This window comes from Neodiprion fabricii, chromosome 5 (assembly GCF_021155785.1).
Source record: "Neodiprion fabricii isolate iyNeoFabr1 chromosome 5, iyNeoFabr1.1, whole genome shotgun sequence".
Classification (NCBI taxonomy): Eukaryota; Metazoa; Arthropoda; class Insecta; order Hymenoptera; family Diprionidae; genus Neodiprion; species Neodiprion fabricii.
The window spans coordinates 4,603,390-4,629,069 of record NC_060243.1 but is presented as its reverse complement, the minus strand read 5'-3'; the positions used below and the strand labels follow the sequence as shown (position 1 = coordinate 4,629,069).

General features: G+C 40.1%; 1 protein-coding gene and 1 non-coding gene across 2 annotated transcripts in view; both read right to left on the bottom strand.

Moving 5' to 3' along the window:
* Positions 1-25,680, bottom strand: part of LOC124182168 (matrix metalloproteinase-2-like) — a 153,876-nt gene that overhangs the window by 39,858 nt on the left and 88,338 nt on the right. The window lies entirely within an intron of this gene.
* On the bottom strand, positions 4,148-4,229 carry Trnas-gcu. Its single transcript has one exon. It is a non-coding gene; the product is annotated as a tRNA-Ser (tRNA).

Genomic DNA, 25,680 nt, shown 5'->3' with positions numbered 1-25,680 from the left:
CGAAGAAACCCGTCATCGCACTCGACGAAAACGCTTGCCGTATGACATCTCAAAATCCGTAGAAACGCCGACACGGAGTCGAGTGAAACGCTGGATGAAACGCGTTACTGGGTCTAACCGTCACACCCGGAGTCGACTAATTGACGTCGTGTTCGAGGTGAACGCGCGGTGTTGGTGACAGCTTATAAGAGGATGTTGGATCCCCGGCTTACCGAACAGCCCTTGGCGTTCTACCCCGAGGCTCATCTCCCGTCCTCGGATATCCGCTTGTTACAATGGATACTACCGTATAACGTGACACGTTGTAAGAAAAATTTCCTCTTTGCCAACTTGTGCGCAAGAAGTAGGACGTAGGTATTGGAAATGAATTTGGTAGCGTTAACGTAACGAAATCATAATCTGCATACCTTGAATTTCCGAATCGACAACGAATTTTTCTACGTCGTTATAGCCCGTGTCAGTATTTTCTACACCGTAGAACTATAAATTATCGGTTTATAATACTCGACATTTGCTGCGTGCTTAACCAGCTAGAAAGAATGCGATACGCCACTGCATGGCTGCATTATCCACGCCTTTCCGATGAATATCCAAATAATTGTTCACGAATGTACGGTCAATATAAACGACACGATTCTATGCGTTGCAAATTGACTTGAGTTTGTCGGAGAACGTGTACATTTATAGATAAAAATCGTTGAGGTAAAAAGGAAATTGAAGATCGTGTAAAAATATCGCATCCATTTACATTACGTGGATGAAGGAGAAAAAACAAAGTCACGTCTGCAATTAGCATCCGTTACAACGCTGCAACGGGATAAAAGCTTTTCGTTACCATGTAACACGTATTACGTGCAGGTTCTCCTCCTCGCCAACTTCAGCGATAAGCGTCGAATTTGAATTGAAAATTAATTTCAAACGCGTAACTGGGATTCGTCATTAAACTGCGGTGTGTTCAACCAACGCAGTTCTATATAGAGCAATGCAATGCATCCGGGTAGGTTGTTACACGTGTATGTATATATATACATACATATATATATACACATATATATGAATACGATGATCACGTGCCATTTGCAGCCAGTATTACGTGCGCACATTCGCTTATTGTCTGAATCGAGATAGCGGCGACACATTGTGACTTGAATCCCGAGCCTCTGTTCTACCCTTCGCCATTCTGCGCCACGAGAGACACGTGAGATGAGCTGACGAGAGAGAGAGAGAGAGAGAAGCGCGAAGCATCCCGCAAGGGCTGAAACTGTGTTGGACTATCTGCCGGCTGAATGCACTTCCGCGATTTGCCGGGACGGTTGCAAGCTCAGGGATTAATACCTGGTTGTGAGAGTGCGAGGATGCGATGAAACGAATTCGTTATGAAAGAGAAAAAGAGGGAAGAAGAAGGACGAAAAAAAAAACAAACAAAAAAAACAAAAAAACAAAAAAAAAAAAAAGAAACGAACAACGTTTCGTAGCGACAAAAAACGTCGACGCCGTTTTGGCAAATGCTCGTGTGCGAATCGACTGTCGAGATTTAAGGGACCGCACTTGCGTAACGGGTCGAAAAAATGGCTGATTTTTGCGATTTTTTTTTTACTTTTTCTTTTTTCGACGGTTAAAATACGCTAATCGGCCTGATTTTTGTTTTTTCATGGGAAATCAAAACACCCTCGAAGAACAGAGAGTTAATTTTTGATCGTTCATTTTTATTTTCTCTACAGGTTGAAAAGTGCTTTCCAAAAAAAAAAAAAAAAAAAGTGACTTCTAGCGGTATAAATCGACGATTCTGGCCGTAAATACTGTATAAAACAGAATTTGTAAACAGATCATTGATCCAAACCCGCTATCTTACCTATACAGGTTTTTTTTTTTTTTCAAGTGTCGAATTTGGCCTATTTTTCGACAGTTTTTCGTTTAAAAAGAAATGTGAAAATTTCGAGAGAAAAAAACGTGCCAAGAATTTCGTGTTCCAATTTGAGAGGGAACACCGTTTTGAAAAACCACGTTTCGAAAAAAACCTTTGAAAAAAAATGTAAACAAAATAAAACCAAACGTTTAAAATTTATTTTCCGTTCTTCACGAGTGCTTTGATTTAACGTAAAAAAAAATCAGACCGATCAGCGTATTTTGATCATCGAAAAAAGAAGAAAAAAAAACCGAGAATCAGCAATTTTTTGACTCGTTGTAACACCAGCACAGTCCGTTAATTCGAGAAGATGACCGATGATTAATTTTGTAATTTCAGTTAAGAGGGATGAAATTCTCCTCGATCTATTTACACAGCGATGTTTGCAATGAAAATAGCCGAGAGCGAGGATGAGAGGAAGTGATTTTTTCCTCTAATCGAAACGAAGGTAGGATAAAAGAATTCTTTATTTTCTAATCCAATTTGCGCAAATTATATCGCGATAATAGAATCTTGCCAGTATTCGATCCTCCGTTGAATGCCGATAAAGGCGAGAGACCATTCTTGAATGATCTTCTCGGATTGAAACTCGAGGAAATTAATGCCGTTTACGAGGGGTGGGGGGGGGGGTTCAAATCCGAACCTCGTGCGCAAAGATTATACCTCGATAGATATATACGTACACTTTTCTAAAGAAGAAAGTTCCTCTCTCTTGTATTCAGGATTTAAATAATTAATAATTCAATTAATTTGGTAATTTCTGAGCTTCATAAGGCGGTGTGATAATTATACTTCGTGAATCTCGCTTAACGAGGACGTAATTAATCGAAAAAGCTGCTCGCTGCGAAACATTATTATTTCCTTTTGTTAAAACGGATTAAAACCACATTGTTTATGTTTTGCCATTCCATTTGCCTCTTTTGCACAGGGTGCATAAGTAACGCGAGAATAATGAAAAAGAGCCAAAAAAATTATCCTCTTTCGCTCCAGGGTGAACATAATACGCAAAAACAAACGATTTGTCAAAAGTGGAGGATATAGATATCAAAAATCAAAATCATCAGATACGAAGAAGAAATGTAGGATGTGTCGATAATATTTTATACACGTCACGAGTACAAAGTGTACAAAATTTGCGAAAGCAGATTTAGTTTAAATTCAGTAAATATTTACACCCTCGTACGAAATAATCATACGTTCCGTTATGAATCCAATCAAATCATTCGTTGCAGAATTAAAATTAATTAATTAAAAAAGTGATGTTATTTTATCGATTCGGATATTTTGTTTTGATTTTACAAACAATATTGACCGGATGTTGAAAGAAGAAACTAATTTTCTCAGATTTGTCTCAATTTTACAAATTTGCTCGATCCTCGAAGGAACGAACGATTTTTATCACCATCGAATAATTTATCGATATCGTTCGAAATACGAGAAAAAAAATATCAATATTTGGTTAGAAAAGATTTAAATAAATCATTGCGATTCAAATGACCGAAAAAACTAATTTAGCATATCCGTCGGTGTAAATTAATTATTCTTTTCATTGCTCCGATTATCCGTTACAGGTGGATAATATTTACACGTATTTCCATAGCGTGAAACGGAAACATCTATTGAAATTGGAAAATCGAATAATAATTCGTAATACAACTTGAACAAAAACGAACGCTGTTTACAAATGTAAATTATAATAACGATAAACGAATTTTCGGGTAACGGAGCTGCGATATCACGTAATAATGTATTTGCGCAAGTGTCCGAACAGACATGACAAAAACGATCATCATTTATACAAATGTCGTACTTATAAAATATGCAAAAAGAAAAAAGAAAAAAGTGTCACACGCGATATGGTAAACAATTCAATTATACTGGTTGATTAAATTAACTGTACTTACTTCTAATAAAAAAACACGGTCAAACACCGCGTCAAGATTGATATCGTTCCTATAAATACGAACAACCAGGGCTCGTAAAAGCGATAAGAAAACATCGATACAGACTCAAAGTGCCGAGTTTTCTCTTCCACATATATAACACATTTAACATTTAAAAGTTTCTCTCATTGCCAGTGCAGTTCGGAGAAACGATAAAATATTGTACAAAAATAATAACATCGAGGATAACAATAAATCGTTAAATAAAATGTCAACGATGGAAAAATCTGTAATAGTAAGAGAAGAATGAAAAAAGGTTAAGGGAAGAAAAAGGCAAAAAAAAAAAAAAAAGATCAACCGACGAGGATGGGATTCGAACCCACGCGTGCAGAGCACATTGGATTAGCAGTCCAACGCCTTAACCACTCGGCCACCTCGTCTTGTGTAACTCTGAGACAGAACGTCGATTCTTCTCCCCGTATTTCCGACGATATCATCGTTTCCCCCTGTCTAGAGAATCTTCGATCGGCCGATCGCTCGATCATTCCTCCCGTATCATCGTCAAATCGCGCGAAACCCCGCTGCTTTTATCCCGCTCGTTTTATCATCCACTAAATAATAATACACCTATGGAAGCGAGCAAGATTACGACCCCAAAGGTAAAACCGTATAAATATTATAGGGTCGTGAATTTTTTTCCTTATCCACTACGTATGTATTTATATACCATATACATATATTTGTACACATGTGTAAGCATATCGAGCGTTTCAACGAGACTCAGGTTTATATAATGTAACAATACGCAGACATACTTTAGATCAAATATTAAATGTATCACGCAGGCGGCGGTCGAGTGGATATTATTATTATTATTATTGTTGTTGTTATTATTATTATTACTACCATTATTTTCATTGTTATTATTACACGCACACCAAGTGATAGGGAAAGATCGTTTTGTCTCTCTTTTCCGTACAGTCGGCGCGATGCGAGTAACAATAAATTAACAAGTAAATGAAAAACAACCCTTGCGTGCGTATAATATAAGCAAACAACGCCGCGAAAACGTACGTATATGCATACATATATACCACATATACATACAATTTGTATAAATGCAAAGTAGGTGAAAGTAACGGTATTTTCTTGTTGTTTTCTTTCATTTTTCCGCATTTGTTTTTTTCAAATTTTTTTTTTCCCTCTCCATCAACGCAAATCCCTCTCTCGGTTTACATTACGTCCGTAAATAAATAAACCGTGGAACCAAGCCTCTCTATCTTGAAAGTGAGAAAGTCGAACCGTTTCACCCACGTATCTGACGTGTTATGATTTTTTTTATCACTGTTGTTGTTGTTATCATTGTTAACATCATTATTATTATTATCAAGTCATTATTATTTCTTATCGTCGCGTTGTTATCGCCATTATTGTACACCTATCCTCGAGTATTTGCGTGTTTTACGCGTTCTGCGAATGCGAATGCTCGCGGTACGTATCCTAGGGATATTTTCCACGCTTCGTGTTATACGTGCGTATATATATGTACAGATATGTATAGCACACTTTGTATATTTGTATATTTGTATACATGTATATGCAAACACACGCGTTCGTACATACGTGAAAAGCCGGCGCGTACGGTAATTATAGTAATGAACAGACTGCGATGGGTGAACGTGTCGGGGGTTGAAAAATTAGGGGAGAAAGAAACGTGCGGTATAAAAGAAACCCGGCAATTTTCCCTCCGCATAGAACACATGCCGTAGATTGAGAAGCTCTGCAAGTTCGCCGAAAGCTCGAATATCGCGAATAATTAATTAATCTATCATCGAGTTTCACTGCTTAGGTATATACACTGAGAGAAATTTGTTAGTTCCGGTTACCGCTCGGTCCTTAACTATTTTCATTTTTTAACCATAATCGAAAAATATAGTTCCAGGTAGAAAATGAAAATTAGTTTTCTAGCAGTTACCGGAAAGTCTGGTATCCGTTGCTATTCTTTCTCATTACGGTCACTGTTGCTAGATTTTCTTGCAAGAATAAATTGACGTCAAAGCCTTGTTTAACTAAAAAAGTAGAGTAAGCCCCGCAAACTGATTCAGCGTTGCAATAACCAAAAAAGGATCGACGATAGCGCAAAATGTTTACGCCTACCTCGTTTTTCCTAATTCCAACGATATTCGAACAGTTGTTTCAACGATACCCGTTTCACTAAATTTTTCTAGTTACTGTGACAAATGAAATTTCTCTCAGGGTTCATCCAAATATATAATACTCGTGTAAATAAGCGACCGACAAGCCCGCAAAACACACCCTCTTTGGTGTATGTACCTGTGTCTTTTCAATTTACTCGTATTATCAAGTACAATACCAACAATAAAATAAAAAAGCATCGAACGTTCAGTCTGAAATTTATTACTAGAGAAAATATTTGCCGCTATTATTAAAGTCGCGGATGTTTGATATTAGTTATATTTATTGCCACGATTAAAGGTGCGGAAAAACAGCAACGCTGCTAACCCACGCTAACTAGATTCAAGAAAGAAGGTGAAGAAGAAGAAGAAGAAGAAGAACAAGTCGGTGTATGTCTACGTATATGTATATATATATATATATATATATATATATATATATATATAATGTTCGGTGTGGGAAGAAAAGTTTCGAAGCTTGTTATACTGCCTGAATTTTCCGGTTAACCTAGAGACATGTACGCATAACGAACCACCCATACACCCGCACACCCACGCACGCACACACATCCAGAATACATGAAACTCAAGAGAACAGCAGCTGCTATCTGGGCAAAAGGTTTGTTACACTGCGTCTTATTATATTCCTATACATTATACCTCGGGTTCCTTGACGTGCTTCACGCTTATAATGTATGAAAATTAAGCGGTAAGATACCGAGTTTTCCCTCACCTGGAGAATCGAGATAACGGCACGGGGCGCACGAGAGGCGTGACGACGAAGAGACGGAAGGATGAGAAAAAGAAAAAAAGAAAAAAAAAAAACTCATTCATTTGCCTAATTAGAATTTCGAAGAAATAATAAAGAGTGGAAAATGAGAAAGGGGAGACTCGCCCGGAAAATAATTCCGGGACAGTTATTACGCTTTGATTGTCAAACCAGACGCGCGGGTTTAATTAGAGATAAAATCGTTTCTTTTGTCGAGTCGGTGAAGAGAGAGCAAAAAAAAAAAAAAAAAAAGAAAAGAAAAGAAAAAATTCATCCCGTTGAGAATAGATTACAAATTTTTGTTTCCAACGACAGCGTTACAAGGGAAAAAAATTTTGAGCGTGTAGGTGCTTGAGAAAAAAAAAAAAACAATCAACTGTATTTACAAAACGTTTTCCAATTCGCGTTGTTCGTATACGTATGCGTAAAAAAACGTTATGATAAAAAAAAAAAAAAAAAAAGACAAAACACGTACCTAGACTTCTTCGTTTGAACGTTTTTTTTTTTTTCTTCTTCTTCTTCTTTTTTCGCATCTTTCCGTCCGGACGATCCGGTCAATTTATCCTCAAAAATTGGTAATTTAAACAAGTAATTATTTTTGTTACCAAGAGAGAACACAGCCCTGAACTATACAAGCGAGGGGTTTAAAACCAACACCCCGGACTAAACAGGCAACTAATTTCCCTCTGCGTTGCCGCAGAGTCGTAGCGAAAGGGTTAAACGTGTAGGTCTAAGGGTTGACGGCAGGTACAATATGGCTGATATACATCCTACACAGTCGAGATAATATACGGTTTCGACTCTAAACGGGGACGTTACGTATCACGACGTCATACGCGGGTAAAATGACACCCGTCGTGACGTCAAGCGATACGTATGCGAGGGTTATGGTGGTCTAAAGAGAAGCTTGCCTGCGGAGTTCCCCTTTCATCAGAAAATGGCCGACTTAGGATTAAGGACGAATTTGTCCCGCGTTATCGCGTTCCTGTCTTTGACTCTTAACGCTGCGTATCGGGGTCCAAACGACCCCGTGGCGTCTTTGCTTTGAATTCGATATGAAAAAGATGAAAAATAATCTGATTTTATTCAAGATGAATAATTATGCGTCGTAAAAATCGTCGATCCGTCCTTTTTCCAAATATTTAGGTCAACTCGATCAAATAAATACCTTTTTCCCATCGCAAGGTTTCATCAGCTGAAATTATTGAAAATTCGGCAAGTCGTAATTCCATTATATTTTTCATACAAAGTCAACTTATCTGCCTCGAAGTACAACAGTTAGATTATCCTAGAATTTTTTTACTTCGTTATCTCAGTTTTTACTTTCGTTCTCCGATGACCCCGGTTTAACACCGCGATGTTACAACAACGCGGTAAGTTGCGCAGCTTGAAGGTTGATCCAGCCGACGAAAGGTTCACGGTACGAAGAAAAATGGAACTCGAACCATGAATTCGAGAGTTAAATGTCGCCCGTGGATCTTTTTTTAACACGCGTAGCGGGCGTCGTTGCAAACAAGTTACTTCGTCTTGTATAATAATTTTCCGATTAACGGCAAGATGTTTCTGAAAATTTCAATCCTACTTCGAGGATTAACAATCTGAAAATCCATACGCGCAATTCATGTTGTACAAAGTTCACCTACTCTGCGTAAGCTGCCGGCAAGTTTCCATGTAATAAATTCATTACACGTACACACGCCGCATATATATATATATATTATATTATATATAAACACATGTATATACAGCTACATCTTAAACTTCTAATAATGAGCTTTAATTCGAAGTAAGTTTCGTCAGGGATTTGACTGGGCGTGACTGTCATTTAAACCCTCCGTAAAATAGCGTCCCTCGTCCTTTACAGACGCCGCGACCGGGGGGATTAAATTGAAATTATTTCACGCTCTCAACGTCTCCGGGTTTTAAACTGTATTATTATAAAAGTCTTTCTTTCCTCTCTGTGCCGCAGTAAGGTTTAATTTATCTTCCAGAACGAAGCCCCGTCTTTCCCGGAAATAAAAATGTCTTTCACTTCTCGCTGCAGTGCCGTGAAAAACCTTGACTTTTTTCAATCATCGATGTTCGTTATTAAATTACTATTATATTCTCATTACTGTTATTAATAGTAATATTACTACTATTATTATTATTATTATTATTATTATTATGCCTATATCCCCGAAGTCGTTTTTCAATTTATCCTTCAATTAATTCCTTCGTTTTGGGATTCCTCTAATTTTTCGTAGTTTTCTTTGATTTTTTTTTTTTTTTTTTTTGGGCCTCTCTCTCTTCCCCCATTTTAAACCCTTTTTCAAAAGTTGTCTTTTATTTCGACGTTTACAAACAGAACCGTTGTTCGATTATTACACCGGGACTCGTACACTTCGAAAAATAATACGACGGAAAGAGTTTGATAAAAAATGTTGATAGTTCGAAAAGCGTGTCGTTCTTCTTACTTTTACCACGAATTCGCGATTGTATGATAAGTTTTTACAACGAACTGTAATTCGCGTCTTTCAATCGCGTATAAACTTCGCCGAGTATATTCGTCGAACTCCGAGCGAAATGGATGAATATAAGAAACTTGCGCATTTTCATATCCTCGAAAATGACTGACACAGAAACGTGACAGAATTTTTATACCTTAAACGTTTTTCACGGTACAAGTATATACATATGTATACTCAGAAAAATATCATTTGTTACAGTAACTAGAAAAATTCAGTAAAACAGGCATCGTTTAATGCAAAATCAGTTTGTTCGGCTTACTCTACTTTTTTAGTTAAACAAAGCTTTAACGTCGATTTATTCTTGCAAGAAAATCTAGCACAGTGATCGTAATGAGAAAGCATAGTACCGGATACCAGACTTTCCGGTAACGGCTATAAAACTAGTTTCCATTTTTTACCTAGAACTATATTTTTCGATTGTGGTAAAAAATGAAAATAGTCAAGGACTGAGCTTTAACTGGAACTAAAAATTTCTCTCAGTGTACACATACGTTGCGTACATCGATTGTGCACAGTAACGTGAAACAGATTCGAGAAGAAGTATCTCCTCTGTGCGAAAAGGCAATTTTCGCAACGAGGGAAAAAGCGAATGAGAAGAAGAGAGAGAGAAAAAAAAAAAAAAAACACGAATAAATAAAAATAGGAAAAACTATCGTTCCTTCTTCGTCGGAAAAAAAAAAATATCCCTTTCCCTCCGCATCGTCACTCGTGCCGGTATAGAGGTATAGGATAGGTAGGTACTCGAGTTTCCACCATCCACTCTCGTGCGTTCATGTTTTTTATTTCACGTTTCGCTCTTCTTTCCTGCCCCCTGCACGTAATACCCGCGAGACAAGTAGGGGCAGATACATGCCTGCCTGACTATTGCACACGGCGTATATAGTCGAGTGTTTTCAAGAGAAGACGATGAGCGAGAACCTGCCTTGCACACGCAGGCTGCACGATATGTGCGAGCGATTTTTTGCATTTTTTATTTTTTATTTTTTATTTTTCATTTTTTTTTTACCGCCGTAGCTTCGTCAAGTCGAAGGGAGGAACGGAGGAAAGACTGTCTCGATGTTGCGCTGCAAGGACAAGGGCAGCGAGACAAAGACTTCGAAGATGTCGCTGCGAGAAAATACGTGCCGAACAATGGAGGGTGCAGATAACTTGGGAAACTTGAATCCCTTGCAGCGAGAGGGAGAAATTTTGTCGATGAGATGTTTTTATCCCGTGTCATGTTCACTTGGCACACACTGGGGGCGCGGTTGAAGTTACGAATTTAAAAAGTTCCGAAAGCGTCTGATTCCCAATTATTTTGTGGCGAAACTTGAAGCAGAGAAATCGAAATTTGAAGAAACGACAAAGTTTCCAATGGGCGGAAATCAAAATCAAAAATCCAAAACAAAGAAAGACCAAAGTGTTGAAATATCACTGAATAAGAAATTCACAAAATTGAAAATCTTCGATTATTCGGAGTTTCGATATTTTGGATTTTAAAGTTTTCTCATTTACGCATTTTCAGAACTTTGACCATCGTGTTTCCCACCATTCGAGACTTTGATATTCCGTCAAAGTTTGATTTTTATACTCCAAGTTTCACACTCAAAAATTCGGAATTTGTCGCTTTTCGAACTTTTCATATTCGGACACTGAGAAAAATTTCATTTCTTATAGTAACTAGAAAAATTCAGTAAAACAGATATCGTTAAAAAAACTGTTTGAATATCGATCCTTTTTTGGTTATTGCAACGCTGAATCAGTTTCTAAGGTTTACTCTACTTTTTTAGTTAAACAAGGCTTTAACGTCAATTTATTCTTGCAAGGAAATCTAGCAACAGTGATCGTAATGAGAAAGAATAGCAACGGATACTAGACTTTCCGGTGACAGCCAGAAAACTAATTTTCATTTTGTACCGAGAACTATATCTTTCGATTGTGGTAAAAAATGAATATAGTCAAGGACCGAGCGGTAACCGAAACTAAAAATTTCAGTGGAGTTTCAACCCCGTCCGCACAGACTACCTTCGATAAGAAAAACCGTCATTATTACAAGCTATTCGCGGGCGAAATTCACGCACAATTGTAGAAAAATGTACAGACATAATTTATTGCGACGACTAATTACCGCGAGTGGAATATAAATGAAGCAAGTTGTAAATTTCTCTTTTTTTTTTTTTCATCCTTCAGTCTCTTTGTCTTCTCAATTCCTCCAGACGAAGACCGATCATTTGCTCTCCTTACAATTACAAATTACGAGCCAGATGCCAAGGCGAGAGCTTTTCTGTCTCCTCTTAGCTCGGCTCTCGTCGCCGTACGGACGTTAGCTTTTAGTGCCCTGCTGCAAGATTACGGTTAGTCTCTAAAGGTCACTAAAACGACGCCACTTAAGCATCCCGACGCCGTCCCTTCTTCTCCTTATTTCTCCATCCTTGGGTGTCTTTCTTCTTCGTAAGAAGAAAGAAAGAAAAAAAAAATAGAGAGAAGGCGAGAGAAATAGAGGACACGTGTTATTAGTCAATTTTATTTCATACAGTTTCTCTTTCACCAGTGAATCACGATAAACTGCAATCGTAAAATAACGTGATATCGCGTGGTTAATTTAATTTCCATTCGAAACGCGAAATAACTCGCACGTTGAAATTAAAGCGGTTTCAAGCACGATTTCACACCTCGTATCGTATCGAAGTGCAGTCATTAATTTTGGGCATAATTGTCAGGCATCATCGAACGAAACAAGAAACGGGAAATTTTCACAAAACACTTTTGCAATGCTGTCGATTTTTTGTAAACCTTTAATTATCCGTGCAGCTGGACTTGCAATATTTACAATCATCATTACCTATCAACTACGAGTAATTAACTTCCCTCTAGAGGTGTGTATAAATTGTCCAAGCAGCCGGTGTTAATAAACTAAAGTCCAATTAGTCGGTTGCAAGTTTAGAAATTAAAATCGAACGAATTAATTGAAAATCTAATTGCTTCGTCAAGATTACATGCCTGAGTAATTTTTTTTTCAACAAATTTCTTTCCCACCAACTTTCACTCAAATACAATACGCTTTCGTTTGCTGTACTTTATATTCAGTAGTACAGTATAAAGTGTCCGTAGCAAAGATCCGATTTATTTTTCTATAAAAAGCAATTTCCTCCGTCCTTTATTTCCCGCGAGCTAATGGCAATTCCCTGCCATTCTCCATCGGCACGTTGTTGGTTATATACGCTTAAGCTTGACTTAAAGAAGAATTATAGCCGGGCCGTGATTGCGAGAAGAATAAAGGAGAAAAGAGAGAGAGAGAGAGAGAGAGAGTGAAAGGAGGGGGACGAAAAGGGGGCGATGAGTTGTTTCCGATTGGTTATGGAAATTTTTTCGGCTCCATCCGCCCTCCCCCCCCTTCTTTTTTTCCTCTTTCTTTCTCACCTCACCCTGAAACTCGGTTCGGGGAAACTTGTAACGACAGCTTACGAATGTCAAATCGATTTATTGTCGTTGTAAAATTTTTTACATTTTTTCATTTCTTCTCTTCTGTTTTATAATGGGTACGTAATGTATAACCGAGACGTGTATCCGAGGAACGATCGGCGAGAAAATTTGAAACGATAAAACATCGCCACGAGATTTACAAATTTGCTTTCCGACCCTCTGTCGTCGTCGTTTGATCATTACGGACCGGAAGTTAATATCCCGCATCAATACAGGATTTTTCTTAAAGCCTGCCGCCCTTGGTGTTTTAGAATAGCATGAATATAAAATATGTTCTTCGCCAAAACCTACATCGCCGATATGATTAATGATAACGGATACTTGACCCGGCGAAATCATATTGTCAATTATCTCTCATTATAAACACAAACGTTCAATTTCTTATCTGAAATTTCACTTTCCTCCTCTAAGACTCTTTGGAAATTAAATCGGCAATATTTTTTAAACAACGTTCCGTATTCGAAGGATTTGGCGCATGTGAATAAAGTAAAAAAAAAAAAAAGTAAATGAATCAGTTGATAAAACGTTGAATTCACAAAACTTCAATGCTCGTTTATGATTTTCATCAAAAATTTTCCGTTCCTTTCCTTAATATAAAGGCGCCGCGAATATAAATAAGTCAAGCGTAGGATATTTGCAAGATGAAAAGAAAAGAGAGAGAATGAATGAAAAAAAAAAAAAAAAAAAAAAAACACCAGTCCTCCCTCCTTCCCCATCGTGTCCCCGAGATTATACTTGAACGTGAGAAGAAATAAGTGAAAAGAAAATTAACGAGTCGATCGAGGGACGTGCCTTACGTGTGATACAAAGATTATTTTCCCGTATATTAAGCGAAGATTCTTTTACATTATTTATTTATTTTTTTTTCTCTTTATTTCGCCAATAAAACGCCCTATATACATATATATATATATATACATACATGTAATATACGCAGATACTGCTCCAGGATATATCGTTATCATGATTAGTTATACAAAACAGGGGCATGGGGGGAGCACGAACAAAAACAAAAGTCGAGGTGGGAAAAAAAATGTTGTTTCTTTTCTTTTCTTTTCTTTTTTTTTTTTTTTTAATTTATTTATTTTTTTTAAATCCCATTCCTCCGGGCAACGAAAAGAAAAAAAAGAAAAAAAAAAACTCATCATTCTTTTCCCCGGCATAAATCTGTGAGAGACGTGGGAGGAGGGGGTATGGGGAGAAATAATAAATCAAAGCGAATATTTTCCCCGTATACAGACACCGGGTCTTATCTAATATATGTGTGTGTGTGTGTGCGGATGTAGATATATGTATATGTATGCGAGGGGTCGTCGAGGGGAAGGGTGGCGGCACCCATCGATCCGCGATGCCCGGAATATTGGCCGAAAGACAGGCGCCCGGTATCGTGGTCGATTAGAGGGTGCAGAGGGGACGAAGAAACGAAGATAATTGACGCGTCTATTGAAAGATATGGACGAGGATTGACGTCGGGTAGGGGGAATTAAGGGGGCTAAAACCGAAGGGGGAAAGGCGAGCGTAACCGTCATGCACGCGCATTGGAATGCCAAATGGAGTCAAGTGGAAGAGGCTCCAGACTGGCGCGCTTTGCTCGCCGCGAACAATCTTTTTTTCCTCCCCGTGAACACACACACGGCTCCACGTTCAGTTTTCATCGTCTGGTTCCACGATCGCTTTCTCCGACATCGTGTCTACACGCACGCACGCGTGTGTATTGTACGTACTTATCTCTTCGGCTCTCGGATCCTTGCGCAGCCACCGAACTGTTTCTTTCTCCTGGCTCTAATTCTCCTCGGTCCCCATACGCTCGAGTTATTAAGAGCCGGAGAATTGTGATGAAATTCATTAACGGTAGGTACGACCTTTTAACAAACCCGTATAAATACCCGTCGGGCAATGCCCTCGAGAACGCGAGCAGGGACCGGAAGAATCATTCTGGATGGTCGGCCAAAGCCCGCAGCCCTTTTTGCCGAACGCACGAATCGGTGTTTATCAGACTCTTGTACGGTTCCCGAAACGCGGAGGGCGGACGATCGAGTTCAAAGTAAGTGAGAAAAGTTAACAAGCGGCCTTAGGCTGTCCTCGAACTTTTAAGTTTTCACGCTACGGGTTACAAATTCACCGGAAAAATTTGATATTTATATCCAATTCGAATTTCAAACTAGAAATTCAGACTCGTGATTAACGGTTTTAAAGCCCTCGGATATCGTATTACGTGGAAATACGACTATTTCTTTTACTTTGAACCATTGATTTTCATCAAAATCCAATGTGTTTGATTTTTTTTTTTAGCTCTTCGGATACGCTAAATTCAAATTTCACAAATCTGACGTTAGATTCGTGATCGGCGATGCAAAAAACCTCACGGCACCAATTTTCACTCAAATCCATTCGACCCTTCTTAAGATATCATTTTTATTTGATCTTTCGAAATTTCGTTATTTAAATAATTGAGAAAGTACCGAACCGATCAAAGCCGAAATCTAATCAGTTCTGAGTTCGATGACCAAAGTTATTGAAATCCGGACATAATAAATCGATCACATACGTACATCCGTAAATATTCACAGACATCCATCGTATCGAAAATGGTCGGAGGTGATTCTGTAAATCTCAAAACGTCAACATCCAGTGTAAAAGTCAAATTTTCATTCTCGGCGTGATCGCGATAATTTTCTTTTTACTCTGAGAACGGCGAAACGAGAAATTAAAAAAGCAACACGTGTCTCACGGTAAACGTTGCCGAATTCTGCAAGAATATCCGATCGAACAAGCCATACAAAAAAAAAAAAATAAAATAAAATAAAATAATAAAAATCCTATATAACAAAGAAATTACGATGATACTCAAAAGCTTTTGTACAATTTCAACTGACCGCAGCGATTTTAACGAAGCTTCAACATATTACAGTGAGAAAATTTAATCCCATCGATGCGGGAAGAAAGAATGACAATGTAATACTTGTAATACCGTTTGCGAAGCAAGGCACGCTTTTTTCGGGATGATAAATCTAGACGTCTATCCTCTCGGGGATTTCGGGTAACGAGATTATCGTGGTCAGTGGCCGTGGAAGCGTTGAACGCAGAGCGACGTTGCGTGTCCACGGAAAATCCCCCTTCGATATATGAATACACGACATACGTACGTACGTACGTATAACAAGCCGAGCGAACAACAATTGGTACAAACGTTTCGCATGGTGCAGGGCGAAGGGATGAAAAAAGGGGGGGATGAAAAAAGGGGCGTTAATATTCCCCCGGTTCTACACGCGCGCGGTTAATTTTCCGTCGCACGACTCCGAACTATATTTTACATAGTTTCCACATTTTTTGGTCAATTGCTGGGCGAAGATGAAGCCCAAGCGATTCGATCTATGTAGCGTTATTTACTTGTTCATCATCATCATCATCATCATCGTCATCATCATCATTGTTATTATCGTACACCCGACACGCGCCCCTTTAACTCTTGAAGTATCATATATGAAGAGGAAAAACGAAGTAAATTCTATATCTCGTTACGTACCGTTGACTGGATTTCGTCTGTAACTAACGAGTTTCATCAATGCGGATCGATACAGACGGGGTTTGAGATTCTGTGATAAATTTTGGGACATCTTCAAATCCCACCTAAAAGCTTTCAAATTCACCGTTCGATATTTCCCTTTCCAGAAGATGTGTATTTTCCCAACGAATACGTGAGATTCCCTTCCACCTTTTATCCTTACAGGCTTCGAAATATCCACGATATAATGAAACAGCGTTCAAGGGACAAATCTGTGGATTATTCGGGTGTGTTTCGGGAAAAGATAATTAGCGATTTTCTACCGTGACACTCCTTAAAAATTTTGTCAAAAAATGATCGTTCCACGTTATGTGGAAGATTGCGTTCGATTGATTTTTCACTTGTTCTCAATTTTTTTTTTTTTTTTTTTTTTCAATTTATGAAGAAACACGTTCTAGCACTTAAATTATTATTTCTTTCCAGGCGTTTATATTCAACCCAAAGATCACGATCCATGACACGATATATCAATCGAGAAACTTATTTTCCTAAATTAAAAGTTCATAGTAAATTATAACTATTTTACGAGATTAAATTAATATTGAAAAAAGTCTTCCTCGTGACGTAAATTGACATTATGTTTGACGTTGGAAATAAAGAAAAATTTTATTCGCAACACTTCGTCAGAATCTTTCTTTCGATCTGAAAAAACTTTTTTCGGAAAAGTAGTAAATTACGTTTATCTGAAACACTCTAACGAGATGTACAAGAGACGAGCGGTACTAAAAAAAAAAAGACGCAATTTCCCGTGAGGATACCAAGTTTCGGAACACAAAAAATAGCGAGTGGAAAAAAAATTTCTGATGAAAAAAACTCCGAGTCCCCGATCCATTTCAATCGTTCGACACGCCCGGTAGCTGTGCAAAACAATTTTTCAAGTACAACCGTGAACCGAGTATCGCTAAATCCCCCTCATGCCCGCCGATCAAACGACAAAACTAATTAATGGATTCTGTCAATCATTTTCACGCTTGTATGGGGGGGAAAAAAAAAAAGTGTAGCCTACCGGGTTACACCCTGATCGAAGGATTATTCCGCAAATTCAGAACGACCACCACTGCAAGCTCCGGGCTAAATTTCGTTGATGGTTAGCATTGATCGGCAGCTTGTTTAAAGATAAACGAGCAATGGAACGGACGGCTAATACCTGCAGGATCAACGGCACCGGTCTGATTTGGTAAAAAGCTTTAGCTCCTTCTCCTCTTCTCCTCATTCTTCTTCTTCTTCCTCTTCCTCGTCTCCTTGTTCTTCTGTACCTTCGTCCCAGTCAATCTCGAGTCTTCGAGATCCTCTCTCGGCGCCGAAATATCGGCCGTTCTCGATCCACGCGGGATGAGTGTAGGTTGTTAAGGTAATGCCGCGGATCAGCCGATCAATCACGAAAACACTTCGCGGGACTTCGTAGCGCCGTTACAAAAGGGAGTCCTGCACCTGATCGCGGGGTTCAGCTCCGCAGGATCCCTCGAGGATATTCTTAGCTGCCTTGGACGACACCGTTCGCTCACTCAAAAAGGTTGTGATGACCTCCTGGGCCTCTTCGAGGCAAACATCACACCCCGGTTGAGTGAGTCCACGTTGTCGCCATTCGACTTTTCCGTGCTCCGCGGTGCAAGCTCACATATATTCGCTTCAAAGACTTACCCGATAGAGGAAAATATCATGCTCTGCATTCGAGGTGACATTTTTTCACGGTATAGGAGAATGTTCTTACCTGAAATCAAAGAAAAAAGAAAAAAACGTTAGCTTATTGGTTTCTCCACTGATTGAACGACTTCATCGTGAGTCTAAAGTCAAAATTTTACAATAAAAGGAATATATTCACGCATAATTGGGTTGAAACAAGGTCGATACCATTTTTCGAATCAAATCTACAATAATTGCGGCAAGATTGACAAATCCGATAACGAGAGTTACGATACGCTTAGACAGATCCACCGCAATTACTGTGGATCTGATTACGAAAGAAAGTGTTATTTGAAACGGTTTCATTTAAAATGTAAACGACGTTTTGCATTTATCCATTATGTTTCCTAACGAATTTGCCATGTTTCATGTTACATGGATCTATCGAAGCATTTTGCCCGTTAGCGGCACCATCAACCGTTCGGAAGATAATTTCTGGATACCATGTGGTACCCATAGCGGCGGGAAGCCTAATATTTCGTGTTTAAATTAACGAAAATTAATATAGTAAAGCGTGATGCGACGTAGAGTCTGCACACGATATTACGGGTACGCGCGCCACTCCCAGCTCAAAGGATCATCCATGAACGAGTATGTGCTTTGATGAGCTTTTACGCTCGTGTAGTGTGCATGTACCTACATCCATGAAGAGCGAGAGAGAGAGAGAGAGAGAGAGAGTTAGGTTGGGTATTACCAGTGTAGTTGGAAGCGAGTGTAAGAGCTCTCAGGGTGGGCAGGTATGTATGTACGTACATGGAAGCTGAAATAGGTGGCGAACGTACGTGTACTTGACGGTACGTTGCAGGTACACAATTTCCGGGAGTCGCAGCAGACGGGAATTTAGTTGAAAAAAACAGAAAGACGGATATACAAGCCGGCGGAAAAAGGAGGTAGACGAAGCCCGGAGTCGGACACAAAGGTTTCTTTTACCCCCAAAGAAAATGGAAGCCCACGTTTTTCCAACCGACGAGCATTTTGTTCGTCCGAAAATTAGATTCGGAGAGCTCATCAGCGCCTGATGATGGAAATTCTGTACTTTGATGTAACCAACGATAATTCCACCAACGACCATTTCCATCCGCTGATTAATTCGTTTTTTTTTTCTTTTTTTTACACGTGTAACGTAACGCGAACATTTCCGTATTAGTACCTGCATCAGGTGCGACGAATGCGTTCGTTGTTACGTCTCTATTTAGGGAAAAAGTTTTTTAACGGTACCGACTGCAAGAATGAATTGTTGGAAAGACTTGTAATTTACTTTAACTAAATGGTTACACCCGCTCGCAAAGTGATTGCGCGTATTCAGGCCGAATTCAGCGTAGAACGTAATTCAATTCAATTCAATTCCCAAGTGAACAACGACGTTCCTCTCCCTCTCGCTTCGCTTCTCTTAAAATACCGTTGTAACGAGTCGTCGTGTCCAAAGCTAAAAGATAAGTTCGATTCGAGTTGCGAGAGCTACAAAACGACACGTAGCCAATTCGAAGAGCTCCTGTACCACGACCACCACCACCATCGCTACTATTACACGTATTCATATCTTAATGAAGGGTAATCCGAGAAGAGTTTGCGGTACGTGTTTAACTGGTAACGAAGGAATGAATGACGCCAACGCAACGGCGCGAGAGTCTAAAGCGGATAAGAAGAGAGACGAGGGGAACCGAGAAAGGGAGTAAGGGAGAAAGTCGAGGAGTCCGATTGTGTTTCTGTCGCCCGAAGCCTTATCATCGTCCCTTTAAAGGAGTTACGTTACACCCGGCTTGCCATTCGGAACTCTCCACGTTGGTTCAGAGTTCTCCGTCGTTGGTAGGTTTATGTCGCGTCGGAGTCTGTCTAATCGTAAAACGAGAGAAGCTCGTCTTTGGACCTAACGAATGTCAATTACTTTTAACGCGTTCCCAACTCGTCCGAGTGTGCTTGTATACGTACCCATACGCGCGTATACACATCGATAAGAGACGTACGAGGATGAAAAATGAGCAGAGAGATAAGGGATGAGAAAAAACAGGGTTGCGCACTTTTGCTGAGTCTAGGTACAGAAGATGCGAGAGATATGGGGCACAATAATATTATCGATTATCCATTTGTCAAAAGAGAAACAACACAGATTCAAGCATCGCAATCAGATTCGATGTGCAGGGGTGGAAGGTGAGAGGCGCAAATATCTCGAGCTTATCTCCGTCGTTCCATCGCTCCGTAATAGCTTGCATCAAAGAACAAAGTACAACACTCTCTGCAAATTCAACCTCCTCCCCCCTCACCTTTTGTAAGGCTACTAGCGAATTGTTTGTTCGAATAATACATGGATATATATAAATATATATATATGTGTGTGTAGGTATATGTATACACGCGTGTCCTGTTTAAACATTTCTGCGAATTGGCAAACACGAGCCGCCATCAGAATGTTACAGGCAGGCAGGGGTGTTTTGACAACTGGTACCGTTTCGATAATATCGTGCGTTGTTGGCTGTCTCTAGCCTGTCACTGGATTCAAATGACCCCTATAGACGTAACGACGACGCGTTTTGAACCGATCGATACGTAATTAGAGATATCGCATAGGTACGTAACACACGTGTACACCTTACGTACGAATCTAGGCGGCAGCGAATCTTCATATGCAATACCGATGAATGTATTCAAAGGCCGACAAACATACGGGGGGTGGAAAGAATTTATACCCTTTCAATTTGAAGGTGGGTCATCTCGTTCTCTCTGATGTGGATAAACCCTTGACATCCCCCTACTTGTCAAAGGGGTGGCTGCTTCACATTTGCCGAATCCCTTTGGCGGTGTACGAGGACAGAGATGGTTGCGTATGTTCAAAAGTTCGTTGATCAAATCAAGGAAGAAAGCAGAGAGAAAGAGACGAGGAGTACGTCGATATCGTGTAAAGGTCAAGGTTCAGACCCGGTCGTTCGATACTGCGTTGTTACGTATAGAATTAAATTTCACAATATCATACAGAGTCGAAACATGGTAAGTTAAACTTCTTTGAAAGTGATTCCATTTCGTAATAACTGAAAGGTACGACCGATTAAGCGTCGTTACAATCAATTCCAACTCACTTCTCGATTCCAACGAGCGAACCTAACGCGGTTGTCACTGTTTCGCCACACATGCGGACTGAATTATTTTTCGCCAAGTCGACAATAGGTGGTGCAGATATCTGTGAAACGGATATCGGTTTCCGTGCTGTACGGTGAGAACACGATACCTTTATACACTGCCAGTTTCGTTCTTTTATTTCCACCGCCTTCGTTTCTTCTGCTCCTCCTCTTCTTGGCAGACCGTATTTCATTGAACTGGTTGGTACAGTGCCAATGCTACCGCTGCCACGAGACGTCGACTTCGTCCGGGTCGCGCCGCTTTGCAGGATATTGGAACCACTGCCTGGCTGCACCCCCGGGTCATGGGATACCCTATAAATGCCCAATACTGCGCCGCATAATGCTTACAATATACCGGAGTTCACGGGGTGGAACGGTCACGGGAGACGCGCGTCGTAGGAAGAAGAAGCCCCGCCATCGCCATCCCCCATTTTCATCGAAATTTCGATTAAACGGGATGGAAATTCACACCTCACGTCGTGGAGGGTTTTTGTTTTCAGATCATTCGTAAACGTGACGGGAGAAATCGAAGGTGTTCCAGATTCAGGTTAGAAATGAAACTCGGATTTGAGAGAAATTTTTAGTTTCGGTTACCGCTCAGTTCTTGACTATTTTCATTTTTTAACCACAACCGAAAAATATAGTTCTAGGTAGGAAATGAAAATTAGTTTTATAGCTGTTACCGGAAAGTCTAGTCTGCCAAAAAAGGATCGACGATAGCGCAAAATGTTTAGGCGTACCTCGTTTTTCGTAATCCCAACAATATTCAAACAGGTTTTTTAACGGTACCTGTTTTACTGAATTTTTCTAATTGCTGTAACAAATAAAATTTTCCTCAGTGTACATCCGACGAACAACAATTATGAGCAAAAAATGATGAATCGTATAATCAACCAAGCAAAAATCTTATTGAGCGTGATTATATTGAAGAAAAACTCGTGTTATTTTTCAATTCCAATTCTGAGTAACGTAGAATATAAAACCGTTTTGAAAGCTGCATATACGCATTGAGCAACAACGAATCTTTGCAACTTCCGCCACGAATATCCCCGAGTTTAATATATTCCTGGGGGAAAAAAAACCCTCATTGTGTGTATATAAGGATGCGCATTGTGTCAAGAATGGCAAGAGTGTATGAGTAGAGTAAAGAAGTTGAGTGTGAGTCGAGTCAAAGACGCGGTGAAAAGGGAAGGAAAAGGAACTTGGGTATCTTTTTCCGACCGACCGGAAGACACTGCCTGCTCTTATTCTCGGTATACGCAGCACACAATGGACTTTCGAGTAAGAGAGTACGGAACCTACTCCTCGAGACTTTCGTCTCTGCATAGTCCGCCTTCAAGATCGTGAAGATCGGGAGCGGCTGCTGTTGGGGGTGGTATAATATCAAAGCGAGATAAAGAGAGACGAAGAGAAGGAGAATGAGACCTTGAGGGGATGACCAAGAGAAGAAAAATCAGCGAAATTCTAAGCGGGTAATAATCGGAGTACGAAAATGAAGAAACGAGCCGGTAACAAAGCTCCGAAATATCGGACGAGACGAAGCGAGATTGTGTGATCGTGTAACAAGTCGGCTAATCAATATATACAATGGCTGAATGACTGCAGAAGCCGCAGTCTGACGAAGCAGACCTTTCATACCTTTGTGTTACGTTATCACCGCGGCTTTGTCTCCTTTTTATTTTTCCTCCTCATCATCATCATCGTCATCATCGTCGTCATCATCATCGTCGTCGTCGTCGTCTCCACGAGGCGCTTTGACCGTGAAGTATAATGAACGAGGGACGCAGGTGCAAGTAATTGCTAATTAGCGAAGAAAAGCGTGGCGTTGGTCTTTTATTTTTTTGGCTTTTTGTCAGACCGATCGATTAAATTGTACGCATTCGTTGCCGCAGGAGCAGTAAAACGTACCCTGAAACGATCTCTTTTCAGAAAAATTTTTCTCTTCCTACATACGTATGTGTACGTATACATATACATAGGTATATAATAACAACAATGTGAGAGAAAGCAAGCGGCCGGTAAAAAATGAGCCGCGTCGACAGGGTGTCAAAAAAGGAATGACCGGCACGCTTCATCGCCGCATGATGCTTTCATCATCCCGCGGAGACCCGAACGCATTTACACCTCAACCCCGTTGGGCCGAGTATTTGATCAATCATTTTCTTCCGTCAGCAATTTTTCCCTTTCTCTTTCTTTTTCCTTCTTGTTTTCTTCTCAGGTAACCCAGCTATCGAATCTACGTCGATAATATATATATAAGAGTAGAAAAGAGAAAGTCCACAATATATCTTGTGATAATTATTTACACTTTTGGAATACCGCGCAGTAGCTGTGTTATCACGTGGACGTTAGACGGATCGTTGACCTTGGATCACGGCACAAATGACCACCTATTATCAACACGGTTTTCCTATCAATTGCGTTCAATTGCTTTCAATCGGTTATAGCAAACACTCGCGTATGTCTGACGCAGTTAATTGACCTCCGAACGACGTTTAAACGGCGGTTCTCTCACGCGTCGATGTAAGTATAGGTCATTCGTTAAATCACCGATTGCACCGACGTGACGAAGTGTTGAAACCATCGAGAACTCGAGTATCATCGGACTCGAAAAATTCACGGAAAGGTGTTTAAGGCCCGAGCGAATGCAACGCGCAAAGCAACGAAGCAATCGCCGCGTATAATAGGGGAAAAAAGCTCCTCGAGACGCTTAACGAACGACGCTGTTCGAATTGATTGCTGTCCAACGGAGGAGAGAAAATCATCGTTAAACTCTTCCACGTAATTTGCCACCGCTTTACCGCCTACGTATATATATACACATATATATAGAGATTTTTTTGTTCCGATCAGAGGATCAATCGGTAAATATATACTCGGTCCCGTAGCAAAATTGCGAACGGCAAAAGAGACACGGTATTTATTATCACTGGCACGCGTTCCTTCCATGTCCTAAAAGCTGTTACATACGTGACATACGTATCTTTTATACCCGCCAACACCAAAACGACCAAGTCCGTTAAGTCCGAAATTTTATTGCGACCACCTCTCCCGACGTCCCTGCGGTGGAAAAATTACGATAAAAGGATCCTGAATCCGTTCGGCAAATCAATCTTGAGATACCGAAATTTTGACGGTACTTTTTTTACACTCCCTTTTTCGAGCCGTGAAAACTTCTCCCACCCCCGCAGCTTTTCAATTTTTAGTATATTCGGTTATAGACGCGACGTATACAGTGTTTGCATACGAATGAACGGCGCTCGAGATTGCCAAATATTTTCCAAAGGCTAAAAAAATTTTCTGTGTCAATACCATCACGGATATACGCACTATCCGGCGAAGGGAAAAATCAACTGATGAGGGACGGAGAGCGAGAGAGAGAGAGATTTTTTTTTGTTTGTATTCCGTGTTTTTCCTTCGCTCGTTCTCCTTGTTACTTCCGAGGGTTTTATAAGCACAGTTATCGAATGAAATTCATCTGATCCGTACCTACGGGCAGCAACGAACACGTCGATAATATTCTGCAATTCTTTTCGCGATAAATATTCAGACGCGTTTCAATAGCTATAGGTATGCATGGTTGTCGGTACACGTAGCTGTAAAGATATTTTACAGAATCTAACGACATGCCTATAAATGTATAAAGCGTTGACTTTACTTCCTACTCCTTTCTTCCGTCCTGCCATTCTTTCTTTCTTTCTTTCTTTCTTTCTTTCTTTCTTTCTTTCACCCTTTCCCCCCGCGCAGCAAACTTTTCTTTAATAAACGAGATGACACTGATCCCGGTCACGAATAAAGAAAGTCGTGTTGAGGGCACGAAAAGATCCACGAGAAAAGAAGTAAAGTTTCTGGTACGTATATATAAGGGATAATAAATTTTCTGAACAATACGATGCAACGTACGACACACGGAGTGTATGCATTCGTATCGTACGATCGTCACGCTCTTCTAACAACATTAGCGATGCACGAAGACGTAAAGTAAACGCAGAAGAAGTACGTCATGGGGTTCGGAACACTCGCACTCGCAAGGCGTGAATGACGCCGATGATCTCAAACACCCTCAAACCCCGTGATGCGATTTGACTTTGGTAGTTGAGCACGTTCGTGGGTACATAAAGAGGAAAGACCCACAAACTTGTACGAAGCACGTACATTTCCAACGCAGAGTTTGACCCGGCCAGACGGTCTGCACCGATTGGATAAGTTGTGCACGAGCAGAGTAGGCCAGCTGGCTTTCACTGTTTTCGAAACTCGAACTGTCAAACGCAATTTCCCGAGCTCGGTAGTTGAAAAGCTGACTGCACATAATAGCCGGACTGCGAGAACGGCGAAGGGCGAGGATGTGAGTGGAAGTTAGAAGGGATTGGAAAGCTCGAAACGTTCAACGTTTAGACCAGAACGACGAACGACGCAGGTATGCGATCAAAAAAACTGCACAGATCGTTTTTATAATCTACTATCACTTTTAGTCCAACTTTCGAAACGCTTCTCTCGTCACATTTTCGTTTCAACTGGTTCTCGAGTCGAGTGTAAGTCCCGTTTATGGATCTAGAATCTCATAATCGGCCTCAAGTGACTTTGCAGCCTGTCA